The sequence below is a fragment of the Lissotriton vulgaris genome, chromosome 5 (assembly GCF_964263255.1).
Source record: "Lissotriton vulgaris chromosome 5, aLisVul1.2, whole genome shotgun sequence".
In the NCBI taxonomy this organism is placed as follows: Eukaryota; Metazoa; Chordata; class Amphibia; order Caudata; family Salamandridae; genus Lissotriton; species Lissotriton vulgaris.
The window spans coordinates 771,737,575-771,756,791 of NC_141693.1; positions in this window are offsets into that span (position 1 = coordinate 771,737,575).

Below are 19,217 nucleotides of genomic sequence, written 5' to 3' on the forward strand. Positions count from 1 at the left end.
CTACGGTTTTATCTATTGTGAAGAAGTCACGAAAAAAGGGATTCAAATACACCTGCTGAATCAATCTCATATTTAATTGTGTGGCTAAAGAATATTAATGAATGAAAAACTCATTTATGAATTGTACTGCATTTGTGAATATTTGCCTAAGGGTTCTGGATCATTCAGGTTTTTATGTTATTGAGTGATCCTTGTGGTCCCAGGACACTTAGGGATTTGAGTCTCAGGTCCTAAGTACCTTACAACTTTCTTTTTAAACATTATCTTACAATTAGATAAGTGCAGTCCCATTTGCCTCAATCCCCTAGAAAAATATGTTTTTCTAAGTTAGTACTGTTAACTGTCAATGTGAATATATCTACTTTTATATATTCTAACTAATCCCTATTATTTGTATAACTATTATTATTCTCATTTATGTAAATCAAAATGAATCACTTGAAAAACTGCAAGTTTCATGTCCAAATGGACTAATTTGTTTGATCAAAATATGCATTCAACTGATAGCAGAACTGTTTAACACGTTGGTGCTCTCCAATTTATTATGTCAACTTTTTATGATTGTAACTTTATCCATAATTTTTGGATAAGCTCCAATAAAGAGCTTCCCTTTACATTGGAGGCGACCCGTAACAAAAAAATAAAAACCTGTCCTTTTCAGTGGTCTAACTCTGCATCTAGAGACATGGCCATCATTGCTCAGTACCAGAATCTTACTAATTTCTTTAAAATAAAAAGATGAGGATTTAAAGAAATCCAAAAATTTCAAAAATCAAGAATAGGCCAGATGGAATTTTGGTGTCTTTGATATCTTACGGAAACAATTCAATTCTCTTTTCTCGCTGAAGTTGAATTGGAAAGGGAGACAAGTGCAGAGCAGATGTGCAAAAAATATAAACACTGATAAATGTTGTAAACAAAGATAGCTGGCAAAATGAAACTTTGAAAAAAAGCACTTGTAACAAGCATTGGCTAAGCAAATAGGTCTGCAACCATTTGCGTTTGTCCTTGCTTGTTTTGTTATACATGGTTTCTATGTAACTTTATTTATGGGGAGCTGTCGAGCAATTACCAATATAAGAAAAATAATTTACTAAAAGCAAAAATATTTTTGATTTTAAAAAGCACACTGCCACAGTAGCTCCTGGATGTGTTGCTTGTGAAAGAGCAGAATGTTGTCGCTCACAAAGACGTAAGGCAATGGATTAAGTGGGCTGACCCATTGCCAACAGGAACTTCAGACACAGCTACAGCCTAAACCGATGAATGGATTTAGACCAAATTTGGCAGAAAGTTTGATCTCGGTCTAGGAAGAGTGCTTTTTATTGTTTTGGTGTAAATCTGTTCAGCAGTTTTTGAGCAATCAATGCTAAAAAACTTTGTATACTTAGGGACTCAGAGGCTCAGTTGATCCCGAAAGATCTCAAATTGAGATCTGATTGGTTGCCACAACGACAACGAGGAAGGGGTGGCAGCCCTGCTCGGACTCGGTCCTGACTCCTTAAAAAAACACAAAAAAAGATAAAAGAGGGCAAGGGAGGAATACCCTGACCACCAGGCCTGGAGGTGGGGGTTCCAAAGGGACCTCGCCTGGGTCATACAAATATTTTTGTTTTACATTTTGTTGAAAATTCGCAGAGGATCCAAAAATTGGCTGCAAAATTTAAATTAAACAAACAAGCACTGTCTCCCTCGCATGTATTTTTTAAGCCCACAGGTAGGTTAGGTCCCCAGAGGAACAAATGTTTATTTATATTTTGGGGGAGAGGAGGGGACATGGCCCCCCTCTCAAGGCTGATTTGAGCCCCCAGGACCTTCTCCCCGGGGACCTGGCCGTGTTGTAAGGGGGGCACATGGCCCCACTACATTGTCCGATTTTAGCCTGGGGACCCCATCTCAAGGGGCCTGTTCTTCTTTGAAAAGGGGCAGGGAGCATGCATCCCCCTCCCTGGGCTGATTTTGGCCCCAGGGACCCCATTCCCAGGGTTCGGCCTTATGTGCAAAGGGGAGGGGGGCACAAGGCCTGTTCATAGGTTATGTTCCAGGGTGCCCACCCCAGGGACATAGCGTTTTCCCTGCCTGCACTGGCGTGGGCAGGGAAACCTGCTCTTGCTTGGCGGGAGCAATTTCAAATCTCCTTCCAAGCAAGAGCAAACACCAAGTCTGCTCCCAGTGGGTGGTACCTTGAAAAATCCTCCCGCCCACTGGGATGGACTTTTCATCTGATTCTCTGCCCGCACTGAAGCAGGCAGTGAAACAGATGCAAAGACTGCTACCACCCACAGAAGGCAGCATTATTAGCTGCTCCCTGCAGGTAGGAGCAATGCCGGCCGGATCCTGCTGGATGCGGGGAGTCAACTGGGGCCATGGGGGCTTTGGGGCTCTCTGGGGCCCCCAACGATAGTGTGGTGGGTGCCCTGGGTGAGCACCAGGACAACGACCCTTTGTTGGCCAGACCCTGGGGGCTGGGGTCCCTGGGGCCGAAATCCACATGGGGAGGGGGCTGTGTGGAACCCCCTCCCCCTTCCATTTGGTACCAGGCCCCGGGGATCGGTTCCTCAGGGCCGATATCGGCCTGAGGAGTGGGACTGCATGACCCCTCTCTCTTAAATATGCTGCTGAGCCTCAGGGGATGGTTTACCTGGGGATAAAAGTAGCCCAGATAGGGGGGCCGCATGCCCCCCTAAGAAATTAGCTGGACCCCGGGGATGGGGTCCCCAGGAATGAAATTGGACTGGGGAGAGGGAGGAAGCCTGTTTCCTCTTCTTAATTTTGATCAATGGCCCTGTGTGATGGGGTCCCCTGGACCGGTCAAAGTTTAGAGATGAGGGGCGCTCAGCACCCCTCCCCATTAATTTGAATGGCCTGGGGGATGGGGCACTGGGACCTAACAAGACTTGGGAGGGGGTCATGCAGCATACCTCCCATTTAATTTTAATAACATCCCCTGGGAATGGGATCCCTAGGACCTAATAGGGCTCAAGGATGGGGGACACGTACTCCCTTAATAAAAAATGGCCCTGGGGGATGGGTTTCCCAGTGCCTAATAAGGCTTGGAGGGGGGCCACATTTAGGTTTACTTTTGTACAGAATTGCATTTCACATTTTGAGCACTTTTAGGTGTAGCAAAGTCTTTTCTTTACGTCATTGATTGGAGCATGTCTTTAAAAGTCGGTTCAAACAACGATATGTCACATGATGAAGACCGTGACTGGTTTAAACACTTTATGTTATTTGTTCTGCTCATCCAATTAAAACTTGGATGTGAATAAACTCGGTGGTGTTGGCTCGCTCTTTTCCAATTGTCAAAGACGTGTTTTAGGGACACAGAGTGATCATTTTCAGTGGTGTCCCCCACCACACCAGCCGCCAATCACAGGCTTGGTGGTTCTCAGGGTGTTGCTTTGCTGCAGGTTATAAATACATGTATGTATGTATGTATGTATGTATGTATGTATGTATATATATATATATATATATATATATATATATATATAGGGCCTGCTTTTCTCCCAGCCTAGCGTGCTTCTACATGGGCTGGTGGGAGGAGCAGGTCCTTATGGTACAGCATCAGGCCATCATGAGGAAGCATGTCCCAGTCTATTTCAGATATATAGACGACCTCTTTTTTATCTGGCAGGGTACTATGCTAGAAGCACAGGAATTTGTAGAAAAACTCAACTGTAATGATCTCAATTTGGAATTCACTTCCACTATAAGCAAGTCACAGCTATGCTTCCTAGACATAGAGGTTTATATCAATGCAGGAAATCTCGCCACAAGGTTATATAGAAAGCCGACTGCAGGTAACACTATCCTGCATGCGGCAAGTCAACATCCTCATCACTTGATACAGAGCATCCCCTATGGGGAGATGCTTCGTATCAAAAGAATCTGTAGTAATGATAGAGAATGTGCAAGAGCTATGGAGGAAAGCAAATTGCGCTTCCTGGCACGCGGATATTCTGCGAAAACAATCACCAGGGCCATTGAGCGCACTAACAACATGCCAAGAGCACAGATTTTGGCACCTAAACCTGAATCTGAAGCAGTTCAGGCTGAAACTTCCACAGAAAGCTCTAGGGTAATAATAACATATACTCACAACAAACAATTGGGGAAGGGTCTAAGGGCGGGTTTACCGACCAACCAGGTATGCGCCCCAAACACAATATTATAACAACAAGTAATACCTGGGGGTCAAAAAAGTGATAGTAAGTCAGACAGAGAGGATCACGAAACCAAAACTACGCAAAAAACACCAGTGAGAATTTCATGCAAGCTGGTGACTGCAGGCCTAGTCAAGGCTCAAGAGCAAATGGAGAATAGTTCCCATCAGAAGCCACACTGTACCGCCCTCTTACTCATCATTTGGGTTCTCCTAACCCAGGAGACAAAACGGCCGGTCAGATGTTACCGTGACCGATAAATGTGGCAAGTGGGTAGTATGTTATGTACAAGAACTAATAGTGGCTACTGAAAAAAGCAGTGTATGGTGATGAGGGTGAAAAGTGAGGGGTATTAATAAAATTAGGTGAATTGGGTAGAAGAACAGAATTTATTAGTATCTCCCAATCCCTAAGATTAAAAAGCAAGTGTAAGTGCGGATTTGAAATAATAAACGCACTGAATGGTCTTTCAGTGCCGGCCGTTTTGTCTCCTGGGTTAGGAGAACCCAAATGATGAGTAAGAGGGCGGTACAGTGTGGCTTCTGATGGGAACTATTCTCCATTTGCTCTTGAGCCTTGACTAGGCCTGCAGTCACCAGCTTGCATGAAATTCTCACTGGTGTTTTTTGCGTAGTTTTGGTTTCGTGATCCTCTCTGTCTGACTTACTATCACTTTTTTGACCCCCAGGTATTACTTGTTGTTATAATAATAACATATAACCAACAACACAATGAGATCCGGCGGATTTTCAGCCGTAACTGGAACCTGGTGACGGGGGACCCCGTCATTGGTGGTTCAGTAGGTAGAAGGCCAGAATTTTCTTTCAGAAAATCTACCTCTATGTCAGACAGGCTGGTTAAGAACCATTTGGAACCTCCGGTATCAAAAACCTTTATGAATTTGAGGAAAGGTTTTCTGAAGTGTTCCACTTGCAAGGACTGCAAGAATGGATGTAATAAAACACAATATAATACTCCATTCAGGGATGAACCTGTACTGATAACAAAACAGCTGTCCTGTAAAACAGAATTTGCCGTTTATGTGCTGCAGTGCCCCTGTGAACTTAGATATGTAGAGAGTACCCGACTTCCGGTTCACAGGAGAATACTGCAGCACTTGAGAGCAATCTCCAACAATGAACAATCCTATCCGGTGGCACGCCATTTCCAGGCTGTTCATGGGAGTGATCCCAAGCACCTTACCTATTTTGTCATAGACTGTGTTCTACCCCTCAAAAGAGGTGGGAATAGGGATGGGCTACTTAGGGTCCTTGAGACTCGATATATTTTGGAATTAAATAGCTGTACTCCTGGAGGTCTCAACGCCAGTGAGGATTTGTACACCTGTCTATGATTCCAGATTTCTTATTTATATTTTATTTATTTTTTGTGGTTACACCCTACCTGTAAGAAATGACAAATTGTTCAGCAATTGCGTGCCACTGTATGATAAACAAGAGGGATTTTCATAAAATTGTTTTGCATTTCCCGTTAAAGCTGTGTATTAACATCAGTCAGCAAAATGAATTCTAAAGGGAGGGGCTCTTCCCTTTTTAAACACTTTTGTTATAATTTACTTGCACTTAGCACTTTCATTATTCTTATTTGCACTTTGCGATGATGGCTGCTCCTTGCCACATTATGGGAATCAAATGGTTATAACCGTGTATGTTTACATAAGATTTTGTTTACATGAAGCACTTGACACTTTAGTGGAAATTCCCACTTGGGATCTATTTTTCAAATGTTTTTTAAGGGTCAGGAAACATAATCTTTAACAAAAATGAAATTAACATCATGTTTTTATGATCTATATATTTATATATTTATATGTATATATTCATGAAATTGTTTGCATATATCTATTTATTTGCGTGATATTGCACATATGTATATATTTCAGTTTATTCACCCACTTGGGTTGTATTTTTGACAAGGCAGGACTACATATTATTGGTTTAGTCCCCTGTTTGTTTCTATGAACCCTTTGTAAACACTATGTGTTTGATTTTGGTGGTCAATTTTAAGTCCACCTTTTGTGTCATTGTTAATGAGGATAAATTCCCATGTGGCTTTGCGATCACATCATGTGATCAAGACAGTGGATACTGTCGAAACGCGTAATGGCGGGCATGCTGAGCAAAATTGAGCTTAAATAAACACGCACTTTGTTTGGCACCATTTCTGGGTTCTTCTCTTCGTCTTTTCGAGACTGCGTGATATCTGGCAGTGTTGGAGGTTTTGGGACGAGTCTTTCTCCTATATATATAGATATATATATATATATATATATATATATATATATATATATATATATATATATATATATATATATATATATATATATATATATATATATATATATATATATATATCGAAAGAAACCCGACCGCCTCTAGCTGCGGTCACGAACGGGCGAAGACCTCCTCTCCTCTCCTCAAATGATTTAATGTAATATCATCGACGCCATCACACCATTAAAGTGCAGTGCAGAATTTATTTCTGTTAATGTCAGAGCAAGTGCCCTCCCTGACGCGTTTCACCAAAAAGAACAAAGGTTACAGGGATGTTATAGTTAGGGGGACATTTCACTTATACAAAACCAGAGAAATTCAGCAGTTATAGTTATAGTTAACTGAGCTAACTATACCTCGCGTCCCCGCAATGCACTTCTTATGACCTCACATAATACATCACTTTTGACATGGTCAGTGCACTACACATATTACTATATACATACTTCTTTTAAAGCTTGTTTAAACTTATATTTTGTACTAGGTTTCTTTAACACCTTGGGTGCTTGAGAGATTTCCCTCCTGTGCTGCATTCTCTGAATTCCAATTGTTCATGACGAGCTCAGCTCGTCATGAGCACAGCTCAACCGTGCCTCATGACGAGCTGAGCTCGTCATGAGCAGCGAAGGAGTTAAAAACCATCTTTCAGACCTATTTTCAGTTTTTGCGGTTATTTGGGGGGTCGCAAAGTTGACATTAACTGCAATGATTGCACCTTTTTCATAAAGTGAAAACACATATATGCACACATATTGCAGTATTTTACACACTAGGGGTTTGTTACTGTACACTTCAAACTCTTTTTTTCTAGTGTATTTCTAGAACAACCATCTCTTAAACCTATTTTCCCCTTTTTGCAGTGAGGCTGTAGATTGCGATGACATTGCTCATCGCGATCCCCATCATTACGTCGCAAAAGCTGAAAGCAAAAGCAGAAATATAATGGCCACCACCCCATTCAAAAATTAGAAACTATATAATTAATTCTAACCATCACAGTACATAACTCACCATATAAATAATTCTATAAAACATTTATCAGATTCTCAATATCTCTATAACAATGCATATTAATGATTCACTGATACATTTTTTTATATTCCCACCAATCTTTGCGATAGTCGCGATGCCCCTGCAACGGTACACCGGGGGCCATGTTGTCGGCATGAATATCGCTTGCGATAAAAAAAAACTATTTTGGACACATAACTTGTGTCACTATTACCCCCATTTCTCAAACATGGGGTCAGAGTACCTCTACTCCCACCCCTTATGTTAGCTTTTTCAGACATTTTTAGCCCCGGAAACCGTTCCTGATCATTTAATTGACAGTCGCAACTTTCTGTTCAGGTTCCGTTAGGCCAATCAGAGCATTCATGTTGTTACGTCCATTAGTGAGTAATTGTGAAATCACTGCGAAATATCCGTGACCAGAAATATCACTGTAATTTTAGGCTTAAATTTTGCAAAAACTACTGAACGGATTTACACCAAATACACAAAAGGTACTTCCTTGAACCAACATCTACCTAACTGCAAATATGGTGAAAGTCTGTTTAGCAGTTTGCGCTGTAGGTGTGGCTAAAGGTTCCAATTGGAATTAACATTACAAACACACCATTATTTTGTGCCCCAAATTGTCAGTCCCCACTGCACGGATTACTCCCAAACTTCCAATGACAACCAGAACCTACCTTGACACTTTTTTGGAGTAAATTTCATGAAGATTGGTCAAATGAAGCCAAAGTTATAGGCGAGTCAAAAAATACTTTTCCTGTGGAAACTAGGTCCTATATATATATATATATATATATATTCACTGAAAAAAACATAGGTTTTAGGGGTGTTATAGTTAACTGGAAATTTCACTTGTACAAAACCATTGAAATTCCTCCGTTATACTTAGTTCTGCTAACTATAACTCGCGCGCCCGCAATCCACTGTTGATGATGTCACATATTTCAACATTCATGACATGGCCAGTGACATCACTGATGACATCACTGATGACATCTCAAATGACATCACTACTGACATCATCCAGTGAATGTGGTTCGGTTCGTTATTTAAATATGTATTACATATATAGCAATCTGCATTGAAGAATGAGTGGATATATAAATATAAATATATGGATGGAGGATTTAGAAGCAGTGTGATTGACTGTTTACTTAACTTATTTATAGTGTCTCACTAAATATATTGGATAGTGGCTAAACTGTGTGAATATCTGTATCACTTTGTCAGTTGTTGTGTGAACTGCTGCACCAGTTGGTTACTAGCTATTTGAAAGTCTATATTAGTTATTGATTAGTTAACTGAGTATTTATATGGGAGAGTGAATGTGTGTGTGGTTCAGTGAGGGGTGTGTGACTGCTCAAAGATGTGTGAATAGTTGATTCAGTATGTATTTGAGGTTAAGACTACATGTTATAGCACTTGTTTGGGTAAGTGAATATCTTTATGGGTGTTGTGATGAGCAAATACATCTCTCAATGGTACATGTTCAACAAACTAGAAAAATAAAAGGCAGTGTATGTGACAGTTGTTGTATATAAATAAGTATACATAAGACTCAGTGATTGTATGAGTGACTGTATGGATAACTGTATACTTGTAATAGTGATTTTATAACCCACTAAGTATGAGTTACTATCTATATGAATAAATGAAGTGGTGTTTGTATAAGTGTGTAGCTAAGTAAATGTAAGTATGATCTATTGTTTGCATAAGTGAGTAGGATGACTTCATAGGTGAATAGGATGTGTGCTGGTGTGTAATGTCGATATAGGTGTATAAGTATATTTGATAGTGTTCTATTGATCATTGACAGCATGTATGAGTGAATCTATATGTAAGTGATTAGACGTGTGTGTAGATCTAGGAATCACTGAGTGGGTTTTTAGAAACTTGTATTGGTGTGTCAATGGATTCAAATATGGTACTCTGTATTTTACAGTGAGTGATGAAAGGTTTTACTAGTGTATGATGAGGTGTATCTGATTGTCACGTGGATGATGCCATCAGTGATGTCATCAGTGATGTCATTTGAGATGTAATCAGTGATGTCATCACTGATGTCACTGACCATCATGAATAAGGTAATATGTGACATCATCAGCAGTGGATTGTAGGCGTGCGAGTTATAGTTAACAGAACTAAATATAACAGAGGAATTTCAATGGTTTTGTACGAGTAAAATGTCCAGCTAACTATAACACCCATAAAACCTATGGTTTTTTTCAGTAAATTTCTAAGGTTTTATAAATGCTAATTCCTAACTATAACATGTCTGAAACTTATGGTTTTTTCAGTGAATTTCGAAGGTTTTTTAAATGCTAATTCCTAACTATAACATGTCTGAAACCTATGGTTTTTTCAGTGAATTTCGAAGATTTTTTAAATGACAATTTTTAAATGTATTAATTGTTACATTTATTTTTTTGATACTGATTTACTACATTTTTTAAAACTATTTACTTTTAGATATTTTATTTTTTAATTACATTATAATTACATGATACATTACATTCCAAAATATACTTTTTCAGAATTAATTACTTTAGTTTAAATACTTTGCAAATAGGCAATATTTTAAGTACAGTAGTTACAGTTTTTGCATGGGCAACATAATTTCAAACACAATGCAACATTGAGCTCAATGGGGATTTCTAGTTAAATGCAATTAGTTACTTTAGGATTACTTTTCTAACCACAGGACTGGAACCTAGATTCAGTCCTGGGACATCTCCTGTAAACAGTTGAGTAAAATGGTTTTGGTTACAGTAGTGATTTTTAAGGAATGTTATTGTATTTTAAAAGTTGACAGAAATATTTTCACATAGATTCACCAATGTTATCCTATGGGAGGAAATTCACTTAGCAGGTAAGTAGTGTTATCGTTACTTCTACTTACTCAGTGGTGGATCCTGGATCTAGCACTGGTGCATCTCCTGTAAACAGTTGAAAGAATGTGTTTAAGTCATACAGGCGATTTTTAAGGAATATTTGTAGTTTGTGAAAGTCGACACTTAGAAACTTTTCTGGTGAAAACCAGACAATGGATTCCTATGGAAGGAAATACAAGTTTCTGGTAAGTACGGTTAGAATTACTTTTCAGGGTCAGTGCTGGGCTAAAAGATGCAGCACTGAGTTCTCTCCTGATAGCAGGTGAGTAAATTGGAATTCGTTGTTCGGATGATTATAGGTGAATATTTTAAAGTTCCAAAACTTCACACTTAGAAGAATTTCCAAGTGAAACCAGTCAATGTTAGCCAATAAAGGAAATTCAAGTTACTGGTAAGTATGGTTAAAATTACTTTTCAGGATCAGTACTGGGCTCAAAGATGCAGCACTGAGGTCTCTCTTGATAACAGGTGAGTACATCGGAATTCATAGTTCGACTGATTTTAGTAGAATATTTGTAAGTTCCAAAACTCCACACACAGAAAAATTTCCAAGTGAAACCAGTCAATGTTATCCTATGGAAGGAAATTCAAGTTACTGGTAAGTACGGTTAGAATTACTTTTCAGGATCAGTACTGGGCTCAAAGATGCAGCCCTGAGATCTCTCCTGATAACAGGTGAGTAAATCGGAATTCGTAGTTCGGCTGATTTTACTGTGGTCCACTATATATAGAGCACTTTCCTACATCATCCCCTCCCTTCACTACTGTGTATACGCACCCTGTGTCTGCTTTAATTTGGGAGATTAAGTCCCCTTGAATCCTGAGGGTTCTTGGGGTCCAAGTAGCCCACTAGGTACCTCCAGTAAGCGCCACAGAGCTGTGTTGAAGAGAGGTATAAAAAGGGACACGGTCTGGGCCACCTCTCTGCAACGCAGTGCAGTGTTGCTTACTGGAAGCACCTGGTGGGCAAGTTAGCCCCCAGGGGCCCTTAGGATTAAAGAGGAATTATTTCCCCAACTTAAAACACGCCACAGGGCGTGTTTGCACACGTCTCCTCAGGCCCTGTCCCCTCCATTCGCCCCTGTGTAGACGCGCCCGGTGTCGGTTTTAAGTTGGAAGATTAAGCACCCTTAAATCTTGAGGGTCCCTAGGGTGGAACTAGCCCACTAGGTACCTCCGGTAAGTGCCACAGAGCTGCATTGCAGAGAGGTGTAAAAAGGGGCATGGCCTCTGAACACCTCTCTGCAACGCAGCTCCCTGGCACATACTGGAGGTACCTGGTGGGCTAGTTGGCCCCCAGGGACCCTCAAGATTGAAGAGGAATTAATTCTGCAACTTAAAATGCACCACAGGGCGGGTTTGCACAATTGTGAAGGAAGGGGGCGGGGCCTGAGATGACATGTCTGCAAACACGCCCTGTGGCGCGTTTCAAGTAGGGGAATTAATTCCTCTTTGATCCTGAGGTCCCCTGGGGGCCAACTAGCCCACCAGGTACCTTGAGTATGCACGCAGCTCCGTGGCACTTACTTGAGGTTCTACCAAGAACAAAATATGAGGAGGGTCCAAGCGGAAGTAGTATTTATAGACCTGCTTGCATCTTGTCCCCCAACTAAACAATATAATAACACAAGGAAGATGCCAAGGGTCTCTAAAGAACCTGTACTTAACACTCAATTGTAGTGTGTAGAGGTAAAAAACCTAAGGAGAGAAAGAGGAGTAGAAATACCCATCAGACCACCTATTGGCGGAACTTCGTCATCTGGGTTTTTTTTTTAATGGAAACTGGTATCCGCTAGACACCTCATCAAATATTGAGGAGTGCTAGTGTCGGATCCTCCAGTGAGACGGACAGCCAGTAGATGGAATTAGTAGGCTGAAGGGACAGGTTGCAGTGCTCAAAAAGTGTGAAAAGAAGAAATAGTGATATTAAAAATACCTGTCGTGATGTCTAAAGGTACTTTATTGGATGTGACCATCACAACGGCATGGTTAAAAACATAGTGAAGATAGTATGTAAAGAATTACTATCCATCATAGATATTTATTGGTCGACATGTTTCAGCCTAGAACAGGCTTTCATCAGGACCTTTGATGTACACTACTGCAACAGTGATAGCAAACTGAAATAGAAAAATGATTATGTAGACCTACCGGTATGTTTTAACTCAGAGGCAGTCTCATATCATAGTATCATAAACTCTCCTAAGGAAAAGAAAACACAAACAAAGATACACACAAAACAGAGCAGATATCAATATTGTAAAAAGCATCTGATGAATTGAAATCAGTGTACCTAGATTTGGTATGGTTGACTCACCCATATATGAAGGGGAGAAGACCTCACCTCGCCTGGCGCTCGCTCAGGACAGAGAGGCCACGCTCTAAATCGGGGTAGAAAAACATGAAAAGATAACATGTATAAACTTTGCCAAAAAGTGCAAATTTATTTCTATTATAACTCCAAGTGGGTGGCGGTCAATGGCAGGGCTGCAGAACAGATGTAATGATGGCAAAGAATGAGAAAGAAGAGTGCTTCAAATCGATATAATTTCCCGAGTGCTCTTATATAGTTGGAAAAATCTCACACATCTTAACTAGCGACTGTATCTAGATATCGCGTGAAGGGTGTGAGAAAAAAGACACATATGCTCAATAGTTTAACAGGGAGTCTTAAGAGGCATGTCTGAAAAAGATGTACATGCAAGACACGACTATACTAAACTCTTATAGCAGAGACAGCATGTCTCATGTATTTAAAACACGTTCTCAATGCATATGGCACATAGCATGAAGATCTAAAGCCCGATATAACGGAAGACTCACTCACCTATCCGTCGTTACCTCGGTCTGGCATCTGTGCCAAGGGGAAGGTACTAGTGAGCCTGTCCGTGGTAGCGAGCTAAAACGACCATATGCGGACCAGAGTGAAAACCTCCCTGTTCCTGTCAGTGTTCAATGATTGGTGCTTGACACAAACCAGAAACCGGTAGCACAGGGCACATACACCGCTGTTCCGTCTAAGGGAAACGGGACGGATGCGGACCCGGTTGTAAGACCACTAGATTGATGTGGTTCACTATGATTGGATACTCTTTGAAGAGCGGAAATTGCTCTGAGAAATCCGACTTTCAAGAACAAGCCGGAGACCTGTCCAACAAACTCAAACAACGACTCTATCCGACTAATTTGATTAAAAAATCTTGCAAAAGGGCTTCCAAAAATCATCGGGAGGCATTGCTTACACCCCCTGTGGAAAAACCTCCCCTTGATAGACTGACCTGTGTCACTACTTTTAGTACTGCCTCAACCTTGGTCCAAAGGATTATTCGACATAATTGGCACATTTTGAACACTGCAGGTGAAAATATTCCACTGCCACTTTTTTCTTTCAAAAGAAGCTCCAATCTAAGAGATGAACTTGTTCACACCAGGCCGCTACACATCACAAATGACACCACAACTACATTGTGGAACCTTCCTCCCGTGCAAGGGCATCACCCATGTGGCAACTGTTCTGTGTGTCCACAGACAAAGAAAACACTATCGGTAGATATTGGTACACCACGCCCCTGGGTGTTAAAACGACACACGAACTGCAATAGCGAAAAGGTCATTTATAAAATCACCTGCCCCTGTGCCCTTCGCTATATAGGCATGATGACGAGGAAGGTTAAACTAAGAATACAGGAACACAAAAGTACCATTAGGCGCAATAAACAAGCAACCCGGATGACCAATCACTTTCTCACGATGAACATTCTGTTGAAGATCTGGAATGGCTAGTATCAGAACAGCCATTCATACCTCCGCATGTTAGTGACATTTCCCAATTCTTGTTCAGAAAAGAACAGAAATTGATTTTTAAACTTAAATGCGATACCGAGGGGTTGAATGATGACCTACCGTGGATTCTGCTTTGATAGCATCTCCTAACGAACAAACCACAGCTTATGAATCTTTTTCTCATCCTCTATAAATCAGTAAATGTGGCAGCTCGATGTGACAATCTGTCACACACTGATGAAGACATTTCTTTCCAAGCTGTCATCTTTGCCTTTGAGAATCAGCTTACCAGTAGCAACTGTGTCCTGAATGAACACAAGTCTTGTTGACTTGAACCTATGGCCAACGTGTTTATATCTAAAAGATGGTTAGAGGCTCACATACATTAAAAAAAAACCCAGATGACGAAGTTCCGCCAATGGGTGGGCTAATGGGTATTTCTACTCCTCTTTCTCTCCTTTGGTTTTTTACCTCTACACACCACAGTTGAGTGTTAAGTACAGGTTCTTTAGAGACCCTTGGCAACTTACTTAAGGTACCTGGTGGGCTAGTTGGCCCCCAGGGGACCTCAAGATTGAAGAGGAATTAATTCCCCAACTTAAAACGCGCCACAGGGCATGTTTGCACACATATCACCTCAGGCCCCACCCCCTACTTTCACCACTGTCCAAACGCACCCCGTAGCACGTTTTAAGTTGGGGGATTAAGTCCCCTTGAATCCTGAGGTCCCCTGGGGGCCAACTTGCCCACCAGGTACCACCAGGTACCTCCAGTAAGCACTACGGAGCTGCGTTGCAGAGAGGTGTAAAAAGGGGCGTGGCCTCAGAACACCTTTCTGCAACACAGCCCCCTGGCACATACTTGAGGTTTCCGGTGGGCTAGTTAGCCCCCAGGGACTACCCAGTATTCAAGGGGAATTTTTTCCCCATCTGCAAACGCACCAGGGGGTGCATTTGCAGAGTGGTGTAAGGAGGGGGGGTGGTCTCCGGCGCGATCCTGTTTTTCCAAATAGAATGTTGCGGATTTCCTATGGATAATAGATCCTAACTATAACTACCTACAGGCAAACGCCAGTAGGTAATATATATATATATATATATATATATATATATATATATATATATATATATATATATATATATATATATATATATATATATATATATATATATATATATATATATATATATATATACATACATATATATATATATATATATATGTACTTATTTTATTTATATAATATATATAAAATATATATATATTTATTCATATATATATTTTCTGAGGATGGCTCGCTGTCACAGACCCTGGGTGCTTCTGTTTCCGGTGCGCATTCGGCGGTAGAGCCCTGCCGCATATTGATTTCCCAAAAGAATCTCCGGTTGAAGATCACAAAATGAATACGCACTCACGGGTTGTTTGATTCCCTCAGCCTCCAAATTTTAATTCATTTGGCATAAGGTTACGTACTGGTAGTTGCCAGTAGGTAGTTATAGTTAGGACCAATTTTCCATAGTAAATTCTCAACATTCTATTTGGAATAACTTTGGCTAGGGTGGACAAATCTTCATGAAATTTTCAAAACTGGTGGGGCGCTCAGGTCCGCTCCTATCCTGAAAGTCTCGGGTGATTTGTCAAGCAAGGGGCGAGAAAAAAGGGGGGTCCCAAACGTCTTTTCTGCATGCAATTTTCCATAGGAACCTTTAATCGCAGCTACAGCCTGAACTGCTGAACAGAATTACACCAATTTTGGCAGAAAGGTAGACCTTGGTTCAGAGTCGGCCCTTTTTGTTAAATGGTGTAAATCTGTTCAGTAGTTTTTTTAGATATTAAAGGAAAAAATACATATATCTGGGCTGAGCCTAACCGCACATCTCATTGTGAGATCTGATTGGCTGTCTGCACTTCATCCAAGAAGTGTTGGCAGCCATCTTGGGGCCAATATACATGATAGCACCTCATTAAAAAGCATTGCAGTTAATAGAAGGTTTTAAGACTTTAGTTAAATTATAAATCATTTGTTGATGGTACCAGACTCATTGTAGAAATTGTGGTGTGTTCTAAGGTGATTTTACCATGTGAAAAAGCCTTCTACTGGAACATCATGAATCCTGTTTGAGAGAAAACTATTTTCTCATGCTTTTCCCACAGAGGTTGGGAAGGTGATCTATAAGCTAAACTGAGAGCATATTTTCTGTAAATTCACATTATCTTTCTCAGTCATGTGAGAATGAAGTCTGACATTCTCAGTAAAACATGAACATCAAACAAGGGCAGAGACTGTCAGTTGATTTCTTTGTGTTCTACTGCAGCTTCCCAGAGTGTTCTAAAGAACAACTAGAGCGCTAACTGTCCTACTTATGACAAACATATGGCACACCTCAGCCATCTTGATGGGAATAAAGTGGTAACTCTTAAAACATTTAATTTAAAAAGGAACACAATGAGGGGGTTCATTTTGCCATAAAAAATATGATTAGTGCTGCAGAAGGAAAGATTGGGGCACATTTTGAGTGACTTCTCAAATCCTCTTCTATTTCATAAACAAATTCTGACATGCAGACTGAAACATGCACTTTCAATACCAGCAGCCAACTTCCCTGGTGAGCAGTAGCTTTACTACAGTGATCTAATACGCAACTAGAGTGCTAATATTCTGAATTTATGGCAAATGCGTGAAACATCTGAATGCTTTCTTGAAAGTATCTCCTACTGAGGAGACTAGTAAATGAGGAAATTAGGCAACTTCATAACAAATAAGTCTCCCAAGATGGCCACTAGAGACAAAAGAGCCCAAATGCAGCACAACTATCACCCAGATGGAGCCCAAGTATAGCCAAATGACAGAATGTCCCAGAGTGTTCTAAAGAACAACTAGAGCGCTAACAGTCTTACTTATGGCAAAAGTATGGCACACCTGAAACCATTTTGATTGGAATAAAGTGGTAACACTTAAAACATTTAATTTGCAAAGGAACAAAATGAGGGGGGGTTCATTTTGCCATAGAAATTATGATTAGTGCTGAAAAGAAAAATAAGGGCACATTATTGAGTGACTTCTCAAATCCTCTTCTATTTCATTAAAACATTCTGAAACATTCTGACAAGCAGACTGAAACATGCACTTTGAATACCAGCAGCAGACTTCCCTGGCGAGCAGTAGCTTTACTACAGTAATCTAATGTGCAACTAAAGTGCTAACATTCAGAATTGATGACAAATGTGTGACACATCTGAATGCATTCTTGATGGAACCAAAGTAAACGAGCATTGAAAAATGCAATAGGTCTCGCCCTCGTTTAAGTTAAAGCAATTCTTTTTGTAATTAGGTGGCTTTTTAGCATTGCTTTTATTAGTGTTTTTCAAACTTTCATGTACATAACATGCATGGTATGTTACTGTTACATCGCAACTTTTACATCGTAATGCTGTTACAACGCAGCTTTTACAACGCTGGTTCCATTACATCGGATGCTATTACAACGCAGGACATTACATAGCAGATGCTATTACAACGCATACCATTACATCGTAAGTATTGGTAAGTATATAATTTTTTGAAAACATTTTTTAATATTATTTCATTACTTTTATTAATATTAATTATAAATAAATATATTTATTTATGTTTTTTAATATTATAAATTAAATATATTAATTTAAGTAATTTTTAAAATAAGTATGAGTATAGGAGTATATGTTTTGGGGTACTGAGGTATATGTTTTGGGGTGTTTGGGTATTTTTAGGTTTTAGGGCTGGGTTTAGGTTTTGGGGTACAGGGGTATTTTTAGGTTTTAGGGCTGGGTTTGGGTTTTGGGGTACAGGGGTATTTTTAGGTTTTAGGGCTGGGTTTGGGTTTTGGGGTACAGGGGTATTTTTAGGTTTTAGGGCTGGGTTTGGGTTTTGGGGTACAGGGGTATTTTTAGGTTTTAGGGCTGGGTTTGGGTTTTGGGGTATAGGGGTATTTTTAGGTTTTAGGGCTGGGTTTGGGTTTTGGGGTACAGGGGTATTTTTAGGTTTTAGGGCTGGGTTTGGGTTTTGGGGTACAGGGGTATTTTTAGGTTTTAGGGCTGGGTTTGGGTTTTGGGGTACAGGGGTATTTTTAGGTTTTAGGGCTGGGTTTGGGTTTTGGGGTACAGGGGTATTTTTAGGTTTTAGGGCTGGGTTTGGGTTTTGGGGTACAGGGGTATTTTTAGGTTTTAGGGCTGGGTTTGGGTTTTGGGGTACAGGGGTATTTTTAGGTTTCAGGGCTGGGTTTGGGTTTTGGGGTACAGGGGTATTTTTAGGTTTCAGGGCTGGCTTTGGGTTTTGGGGTACAGGGGTATTTTTAGGTTTTAGGGCTGGGTTTGGGTTTTGGGGTACAGGGGTATTTTTAGGTTTAAGGGCTGGGTTTGGGTTTTGGGGTAAAGGGTATTTTTAGGGTTTAGGGCTGGGTTTGGGTTTTAGGGTACAGGGGTATTTTTAGGGTTTATTATTTTTAAATTACGACTTTAATTAAATTAAATTAATTAAATTAATTAAATTAATTAAATTTAATTAAATCATATTAATTACAATTTTAAGATTAATTCAATTATATTAATTAAATTAAATTAATTAAATTAACTTAATTACATTTTTTTAAAAAAGTTATACTTACCTATACTTACGATGTAATGGTATGCGTTGTAATAGCATCTGCTATGTAATGTCCTGCGTTGTAATGGCATCCGATGTAATGGAACCTGTGTTGTAAAAGTTGCGATGTTACAGCCTGCGTGGTAAAATAACGCGTTGTAACATCATAGATCCAACATGCATATGTATGCGTATATGTATATGTATGTATGCATTTATATTTGTATTTATATAGATATGCAGAATATATTTATGCTTATATATGTATGTATATATATATATATATATATATACACACATACATATATATATTAATGCATATGCATATATATGCATATATTTATGTGCATATGTGTGCGTGCAGAGAGAGGTAGAGAGGTAGAGGTGTTGAGGTAGAGAGAGAGAGGTAGAGAGAAGTAGAGAGGTAGAGAGTAGAGGATGA